The sequence below is a fragment of the Perca flavescens genome, chromosome 19 (assembly GCF_004354835.1).
Source record: "Perca flavescens isolate YP-PL-M2 chromosome 19, PFLA_1.0, whole genome shotgun sequence".
Classification (NCBI taxonomy): domain Eukaryota; kingdom Metazoa; phylum Chordata; class Actinopteri; order Perciformes; family Percidae; genus Perca; species Perca flavescens.
In genome coordinates, this window is record NC_041349.1 from 18,709,018 (window position 1) to 18,718,402 (window position 9,385).

The 9,385-nt window shown below is 39.9% G+C and overlaps 1 long non-coding RNA gene across 1 annotated transcript; it reads left to right on the plus strand.

The window, feature by feature from the left end:
• Nucleotides 1-4,904: 4,904 nt before the first annotated feature.
• LOC114545992 (uncharacterized) lies at nt 4,905-7,069 on the plus strand. The gene is made up of 8 exons (XR_003690970.1): nt 4,905-5,055; nt 5,195-5,566; nt 5,691-5,840; nt 6,009-6,108; nt 6,283-6,359; nt 6,471-6,609; nt 6,832-6,892; nt 6,991-7,069. It is a non-coding gene; the product is annotated as an uncharacterized LOC114545992 (long non-coding RNA).
• Nucleotides 7,070-9,385: the final 2,316 nt, after the last annotated feature.

The following is a 9,385-nucleotide window of genomic DNA, read 5'->3' on the forward strand; positions in this document are numbered from 1 at the left end:
TATGTCTGGGGTGGGCAGCATCCATGGCGGTATAACTGCCCAGTACACTTGCGGGGCCACACCTGCCTCTCCCAGTCCCAGTTTCTCCACCTTTTTGCTGATGTTAAATAAAAAACACTCTCTCTTCCTTTTCTCTGCTGCCCACTCCCAAGCATTATTCAGAACTGATTTTGTTGGGTGCTCTTCTTTGTATCCCCACAATTTAACAACATACTGCATTGCCAGTTTCTCTCGTCGAATTGACAATGGCATCTCCCCCATCTCAACCAGTAAAGCTGGAACTGGGGTTGTACGAAGAGCCCCACAACATATCCTCAGAGCCTTGGCCTGTATTACATCCAGTTTCTTTAAGTGTGATTCAGCTGCTGTTCCATAACATATACAACCATAGTCTAGTCTTGACCTTATCATTGCTCTGTAAATCATTAGTAGCGAATCCCTGTCAGCACCCCATGGTCTGTGTGTTTGTTACTGTTTCTGTCTAGGAGTTTTGTTGTGTATGTGGTGTTTATGTTCTGCAGAGCAGGAACCTGCTGAAAATCAGTTTTACACTGAGTCAGGCCCGATTGTCTTTAATCTTTTCCTGTTTAATAAATAAAAAATGAAATGAAATGTACTACCTGAGAGGGAACGCATAATATTTATCACTTTCTCACACTTATTAATAACATTATTCATCTGTATTCCCCATGTTAGTCTCTCATCACAGTGCACACCCAGGAATTTGAAATCTTTAACCCTTTCAATTGCTTGTCCATACATAAACAAACCATTACATTCACTTTTCTTGTTGCCAAATATTACATATTTAGATTTATCCACTGATATTTTAAATCCCCACTTTTCACCCCAGCTAGTTATCCTGTTTAGGGCTACCTGTATTCGTTCAATAGTTTGTTTGATATTTCTGCCCCTTTTCCAGATGGTCCCGTCATCTGCATACAGGGAAAGTCCATAACTGGTCCCAATATCCTGAAAAATATCATTTATCATAATGTTAAATAGAAGTGGACTAATCACACTGCCCTGGGGCGTTCCATTTTCCACCTTTGTACCATCAGAAAAAGAATTTCCAACCCTGACGTGAATACTCCTGTTCTTCAAAAAATCTTGTATCCAATTAAGCATCCGCCCTCTGATTCCAGCCTCATAGAGTTTTATAACTAGCCGCTCTTTCCATAACATGGCATAGGTCTTTTCAATGTCAAGAAATACTGCCACTAGGGCTTCTTTATTTACCATGGCTTTCTTAATATCGCTGTCAAGGGAAAGCCCAGCATCCATGGTACTTCTCCCTCTACGAAAGCCACTTTGTACATGAGTAAACCATCTATCCTTCTCTAATTTATACATTAATCTGTCTGTAACCATTCTTTCCATTACTTTACATAACACTGAAGTAAGTGCAATAGGCCTATAAGATCCTGACTTAGATGCGTCTTTCCCTGGTTTTAATATTGGGACCACCACTGCTTGTTTCCAGGAGCTAGGAAGAGTTCCCTCTTGCCATATATACTGTAATTGATCAACGACAGAAATTCCTCCAACACTAGATCACTCAGTTTATTAACTAGATCATAGCTAATACCATCCTTTCCTGGAGCTGTAGATCTCCCTTTACCTATTGCTCTATGCAGTTCTTCTAATTAGAAAAAGACATTACAAATATCAGAATTATCTTCATTTACCTCTAGTTTAAACCTGTTTGGCTCCAAAGTCTCATTTCATTTTCTTATACCTTCCTCGCCAATATTAGCTCCAATGTGAACAGCTTTAAATTTATTTTCACACATTTTAGCATTATCCAAATCACTTGTAGCAAACATGCCCTCCTCCTCTAACATTGGCATTTTCTTTATCCTAATAATTCCTGACATACAATGCCCTACCCGCCATATTTCCGTTACTGACGTCTCTACCCGTAGTAGCCACAGTAGTTCCTCCAGCACTCTTTTTTTGCAATCTTAATCACTCGTCTTGCCTTAGCCCTAAACCTTTTGTATTCTATTGCATTATACTCTGTCGGGCCCCTTCTTAATTTTCTATAAGCCAAGTTCCTATCCCTCACTGCTTTATCACATGCCCTATTCCACCATGGGACACTCACTTTTGCTTTATGGCTTTTCTTTAAAGGAATGTATTCATATGCTCTACTTAATATCATTGAACATAAACTATTGTTCCACTCATCTATCGTTCCCTCCTCATTTACATTATCAAGGCCACTATCACATCTGCTAGAGAACTTCCCCCAGTCTGCCTTGTTATAATTAAAATATTCTGGTCTTGCTTGCTCTTCAGCTAACAAAGTTTTCCCAAACCTCAAAAGTATTGGAAAGTGATCACTGCCCATTGTGTACCTTATATAGGTCATATCGACAACCTCCACGCTTTTTGTAAGTGTGTCGCATTGATTTTAATGTAGCGCAAGGCGGGAAAAATGACATTACCCAGCACATTAAAACACAGCGGATCTTCGCGCCGCCATGCCCCCGCACAAATCTCCCGGATTTTGAAAACCAAAAGTTGGTAGGTATGGTAAGGTTGTAACGTTGACTTTAATTTTTTCGACAGAAAAAAGACTTGATAATAGCCTACTAATAGAGACGTGATTAATCATTTTAAAAACACAAAATAAAAGTGTAAGAAGAGCTATTTTGAAGGAAAACAACCATACCTACGTAGAGTGTTTTGTATGATGTTAACATTAAACGTTAGCTTATCCTAAGCTAGCTTCAGGTAAATCAGTGGTGTCTATTTTGTGGGCATGGAGTTTGGCCATATGATTGTAATTATATGGCACTATCTATTGCATTTTCTCGTGTTCTGTTATTTCTGTGTGGTTCTGACTCTATTACAGCTAAATCGGCATCTCTTCTTTACTATTAATTATTTTCTGACAAAAAATTGTCATTTTAATGTTTTGGATCATTAAGGTACGGGTCACCTAGCTAGCTAATATGCTAGCACCTGTGTAGCTATGGATAACAGTTGTTAAAATTGTAATTTCAGAGCCTTCAGTGGTGAGATGATTTCTACAGTAACTTATGCTTTTCACATGAGATTTTAAGCTCAAGGATGCAGTGGGCTGGAATGGGATATGAAATATCCAAGTAGGTAAGTAAACCAAGTGTACTTTTATTGAAATGTGTTGCCTCAAGTTAAACTGGCAAGGAATTGAGATTTTCTCCTTGGGGAACTGCAATAACCCACTGCTTTAGGGACTTTTACAGTGCGGTTTACTCATAATATTTTTAATTTTATTTTTTCACAATATTATCCAACTGTTTTTGGAACATCAAAACCAACAAAAATCTGCTGTTGGTAGCACATTTATGAACTTGATGTACGTTCTAACATTCATTACCCCAAATATCGGATTTTCTTCTTTTTTAGACCATTTAGCATTAGTAAACACAAACAGGCTCCCCCTGAGGCTCCGAAGGAAAAAACCAAGAAGGCTTCCTAGTGGCGTAGGTTGTTCCGTTGTAAGAAGGTAGGTTTATCAGAGCCGAATATTGGAAACGATAACAACTGACCAAACTGGTGGAGCCATTTGTGTCTCTAATCTGTGTTTAAGTGGGTTTATGTTTGTATACCCAACAGAAAACCAAACAGCAGACTGCTGTGGAAAGAGATGTGCCATATTCTGCCACAGAAAATACATAAGCGATTTGAGTTGATTGAACACATTATGTTGGTGTTTTTCTTTTTTTTTTTAAGATGTTATCTTCTTTTGGCTTTATCGCTGTGACTGGACCATGCTGTAGAATAACCGTCTGTGTTTTCTTTTATCACCAGTGTAAACGCCACCGAGGAACCCGAAGGAGAAGCTGCTGATGTCCAGGAAGAAAACAAACTGCAGCCATCTTCTGCCCCAGCTAGGAGGTATGAAATTATTTATATATATTTATATGTTTATGACATATGTTATTATTCATTTTTTTTCACTAATTCTCAACTTGAATAAAAAACAAAGATTGTAGAAGTCTGTAAATAATTACAAAAACAATTTGGGATAAATTAATAGGAAATTTACAACAGCAACCACACATCCTGGACCATGCAGTAGAATAACCGTCTGTTTTTCCTTTTATCACCAGTGTCAACACCCCCGAGGATTTTGGAGAAGATTTACCCGTCCCTGATACTCTGGTCCCAGCTGCAGCTGAGGATCAAGTGAAGGATGAAGATGTGGCAGCTTCTGCTTCAGAAACAAAGTATGAAATGTTTTCCTGTCTGTTCCTGTTTTAGTTCATTGAACAAATTATATTGGTGTCGTTAATTTTGGTCACCTCCCATGGCTTCATCACTGTGGCCGACCAATGCAGTAGAATAACCGTCTGTTTTTCCTCTCATCACCAGTGTCAACACCACCGAGGAGTGTGAGGGAGAAGCTAGTGAGGAAGCTTCAGCCCTCCCTGATATTTCGGTCCCAGCTACAGCTGAGGATCAAGTGAAGGTTCAAGATGTGGCAGAGAACCCAGGACTGCCCTCTACTGCCACAGAAAACAGGTATGATATTCTTTTACTGTCTATTACATCTCTTCATTATTTTTCCACAAATTCTCAATTTAAAGGAAATGATAAAAATGTATTTGTCTGTAAATGATTACACAACATGTCTGTGTTTCCTCTTATCACCAGCGTCAACACCAAGGAACCTGAGCATGGTGAAGCTGGCCGTGAGGCTTCACCTCCAGAACAACTAAAAATGGAAAGAAGAAAATAAAAGGCACCTCATTGTCTTATATTTCGCCAAAAGGTATGTTCCACAGAGCCGAATGTTGCTACCAGACCACAGAAACGTGGATTCTGCATGTTAAGTGAATATTAGCTTTGCACATGTGGTTTTGTTTGCTGTATTCACCTTTTTTTTTGTACAAACACTCAACAGAAACAGAAAATCAAGTGTCCCACTGATAGTCTTGGAATGCCGGCCACCCCAAGAGGTCATGGTGGGAGACTAAAGGTCGAACCCACGACCGACTGTGTAGACAGAAACCTCAAAAACACCAAAGGAAAGCACCCCAAAGTGGTGCTTGTTCCCATAGGGTAAGCACCTGCAAAGAGACCCATATACATACACTGAATGCTCATATATTGTTTTTAGACTTTTATATAAAGTTACTCCAGGTTTAATAATATAAAAAAATCTCCAGTCTGACTTTTGCCCTCTGTGATGTGTTTAAAGATTCCCCAACCTGGCACAGACGTGCTACATGAACTCCACACTGCAGGGCCTCCTGACGATTAGAGGTTTCATTCAGGGCATCTACAACCAGGAGAGTGTGTGGAGTTCTCTCCCCATGTACAACACCTCACACACACACACACACAGACGCTCTTACTCTTTGGTTTCTCCTCCCACTTTGCAGGTCAGCATACTAACGAAAACTAAAACATATATTTTTTTTTCCTCTTTGTTTATGCTCTTTCCAGAGGGTTTGTAAAAGTTGGCCTCTCCAGATTCACTGCCAGCAAGGCAGTGAAAAAGCAGGCACTGGCTGCCTTCAAAAGGACTGTCGCTGAGTTCAACTCCGAATTTGAGGACGACAGACAGAAAGTTAGTACGCTTTTTATTTACACACACAGCACAGTACCTCACTGATCTTTAGATAATACTTTTACACCTTTTGTAAAAAATGTCCACCTTCTAAAAACTCTTGTTCCTGTACGTTTCTGTGCAGGACGCCCATGTTCCTCAGCTGTGTGCTAAATCAGCTGAGGTGTGTCTCTGCCAACATGCAGGAAGAAGCATCTAACAGGGTATTCAGTTACACTTGCCCTGTTAATGCTAACATCACCTTCCAGATGTTGAGCACCAGGACCTGCAATGGGTATGAATACACAGCCACAGACCGTTTTATACATGGGGTGTAGAGATTCCCCATGTTGACAATGTGATTGATTTTTTTCCCTTATACGGTTGTGGTAGAAAACCTCTCAATCGGGATGTGTGTTAACTGTGGCTGTATTTTAATTTGAATATTCCCTTTATTCTGCAGATGTGGCATGCAATCTACAAGGGAGGAGGACTTCATTAATTTGTCACTGGACCTGGTGCCTGGTGGCACAGTGCGGCAGTGTCTGCAGGGCTACTTCAAAGTAAGTGGCGCATCTGCTAATTTCCTCAGAGTTTAATGTGATTTCAACCCCCTCAAACACTCATCCTCACGCTCCACCGAATGTGAATGTGTGTGAATACTCTTATGTTTGTCAGCGGATATCATCCATGAAAAGATGTAAACTGAAACCCGCTTCTTACCCGTTCCCCGCTAGGAGAACCAGCTGGACTATCGGTGCGAGTGTGGTGTTACGACGTCGTCGCAGCAGGGGTCATTTTTGACGCTGCCAAAGTGAGTAAAATCATCCATCGCCATAGTTCAGTCAGGTGTCAGGCTGGGCAGTTTCGCCTCCGTCTGTCCTCCTCTGTCAATCTGTGATCTGACCCGCTTTCCTGTCAACAGCGCGCTGATAATCTAGCTGAAGAGGTTTAATTACACCAAATGCCTAAAACTGGAGAAGGTCAACAGCCCCATCACTGTATCAAGTCAGCTGGTGCTGAACGTTGAGTCCAGCACCAGTGAGTCCAGCGCCAGTGAACAGGTAGAGATGATGTTCAGTAAAGAAAGGGCAACTTTTACCTTCTAACAGCTTTATTTGCTGTACAAGTAAAGATGAGTTACTATAAATAGATATTATATATTTTTTTTTTTCTGCATATAAACTGACTTAGGACAAAGTCTGTCAAATATACAGTTACTGTAGTGTAGTCAAATGAAATGTGTCTGCGTGTGTAACTTATTGTTTGTAACTGTTCTTTTCTAGACACCGTCTTGCTACTCCCTAATGAGCATTGTCAGCCATTTGGGTTCCTCAGCTTACGGTGGTAAGTGTGTTGTCGCGTTTGGCAGCCACAAATTTCAACGTTTAAGAATCGACGGCTTCTTCAGATGTACCATTAACAAATGTGCCCTCTCCTCTCAGGCCATTACATCTGTGATGGAGCCCACAGGGACGAGAAACCGCAGGACATGTCTGACAACTGCTGTTCTACGTGAAACATGTAAGAGAACACCTCTGTCTATATATTGAACAAAAAACAAAAAATGTAAGACGCAGATAGACACACATACACACATATGTTCTATCCCTCTATCTATATAGAGTAGGCAAGATGTTTGTTTAAATGAGCAATATAGCAATTCTAAAAAACAATAACACTGCTAATGTGTGTGTTTTGCCATTTTAGCAATAGAAGAGAAGGGGAGGAGGGGAGGAGGAGGGGACAAGAGAAAAAGAGAAGAGGAGAGTAGGGGACAGGAGAAGAAGAGGAAAGGACAGGAGAGGACAGGAGAAGAAGAGGAGAGGACAGGAGAAGGAGAGGAGAGAAGAGCACACCACACGCGGACCAGCCGGCGAATAATGACAGATGACTACAGATGACGTAACACTTGAAAGAAGCCTGCCTAAATTAGTTCAAACGAAACCCCTTATCCACACACTTTTGTCGTCGTGACAGCATGCTGTGGCGTGTGAGTGTGTGGATAAAGCATTTCACAAAGCCATCGCTGTAAAAAGTACCGTCTGACGTACAGTCAGTTGTATTGTGTTAATAGTGATACGTCATCTGTAAAACGCAGGACCCCGAGCCAATCTGACAGACCGAGCACATCTGGTACCTACACCAGATGACCCGAACCAGCAGTTTTGCACCCAACCGGTCAAGGCAGATGGCCGCCCCCCCTAGAGCCCAGTTCTGTTCGAGGTTTCTTCCTGTTAAAAAGAAGTTTTTCCTCACCGCCGTCGCACCGATGTGCTTGCTCATTGGGGAATTGTTGGGTCCCTGTAAATTGTGTGCGTTGCGTTAGTTTGGTCTAGTCCGCGACCCGTAGGGGTTCCGCAGAGTTACTGTAGCTACGTCATCGCCAAATTATTATTTACTATTTTTTTTTTTTTTATATATATATATATATTTTTTTTTTTTTTTTTTTTTTTTTAAATTACAAACATTGATGATACACTTGAATTGAATTGATCGTCAAATTTCCCTTTAAAAAGGAGTTTATTAAATCAAGTTTTGTTGTGTAATTTAATGTTAGAATGTAATATGTGTAATGTCATTTTATTCTATTTATTTTATTAAAAAAATGTAATTATATTTTTATTAAAAAAAAGTAAATTGTGTCATTTTTCAGTATAAAGTGCGGTAGATGTTGGTTGGCAATGAAAAACTTAAAGGGGTTGTTGAAAGAGGGAAAACCCTGCAGCCTCACAGCAACCTGCTACCTACTCTCCTACTACTATAAACCTGGTCTTATAAACTGTAAACAGAATAACACAATTTCTCTATTAATGCAAAAAAATTATCTTTGGGCACACACACACACCCACGATGCCTATCACGCGTTGACAGAGTCATTTTTCCTGTCACTCTCTGCTTAGAGGAGCTAATAATGCACACCTAATAGCACTATCTATAATTAGCAGATAATTTGACCACTGTAAGGATGAGTACTTTAACAGATGATAATCTTGTGAAACAAATAAAACTACAAATGAATCAAGGTTGGGAAAAACTGGACACCATTAGCAACAACTAATTTAATTGAAGTCATTGAATTGCAGTTTCAGTTGGGATTGCACCATGTTAGTTCAGTCCTGTATTTCAGTGTTTTCCATCCTGTGGCATCAATTGTATGCAACGCTGCCCTCTATCAGACACGTTCATGCTTACATTTGCATCTGCTCATCTGCATTCCTCATACTACTTGCAGATTGCAAATTTTAGCATGCAAACATGCACTGTTCCAAATTTTTCAATGCCCAACAAACAAATCAACTGGAAATAATGTATTTCTTCATATCTAATTTTGACTTCTGTCATGAAATGTTTGTCTGTATTTGTGTGCAGAATGTTTATAACTAGCATATTAATACTAAAAAAATAAAGTGGTTCCATTTCCATGACCTTTGACCTCTTAATTTAATCTTTTGTTCAAAGCATTTCTCAGGCACATTTACACATGGTTAATTTAGTTAATTTAGTTAGTTTTCCAGAGACATGATGTACATTAAATATTGTATGTTGCTTGAAGCATGTAGTATTAGGTACATTTAAAGTGGTAAGCATGACGATGAGGTGCAGTAAACTGGTCTGACTGTAGACACAAGCACCTGCCAGTAGCTGGTGCCAAACACCAGACTATTGGTCAGATGGCTCTGTACAGCTCAACCAACGAAATGCTTTAAATCCAGACTCTCCTCTTCAGAGTCATTCAATTCCATGTTAACATACAGACATTCATCAATGAAGGTTTAATATTCAGTTTAAGATATTAACATTAAACTCTTGCCAGGCCTACTGGTAAGTAATTCTATG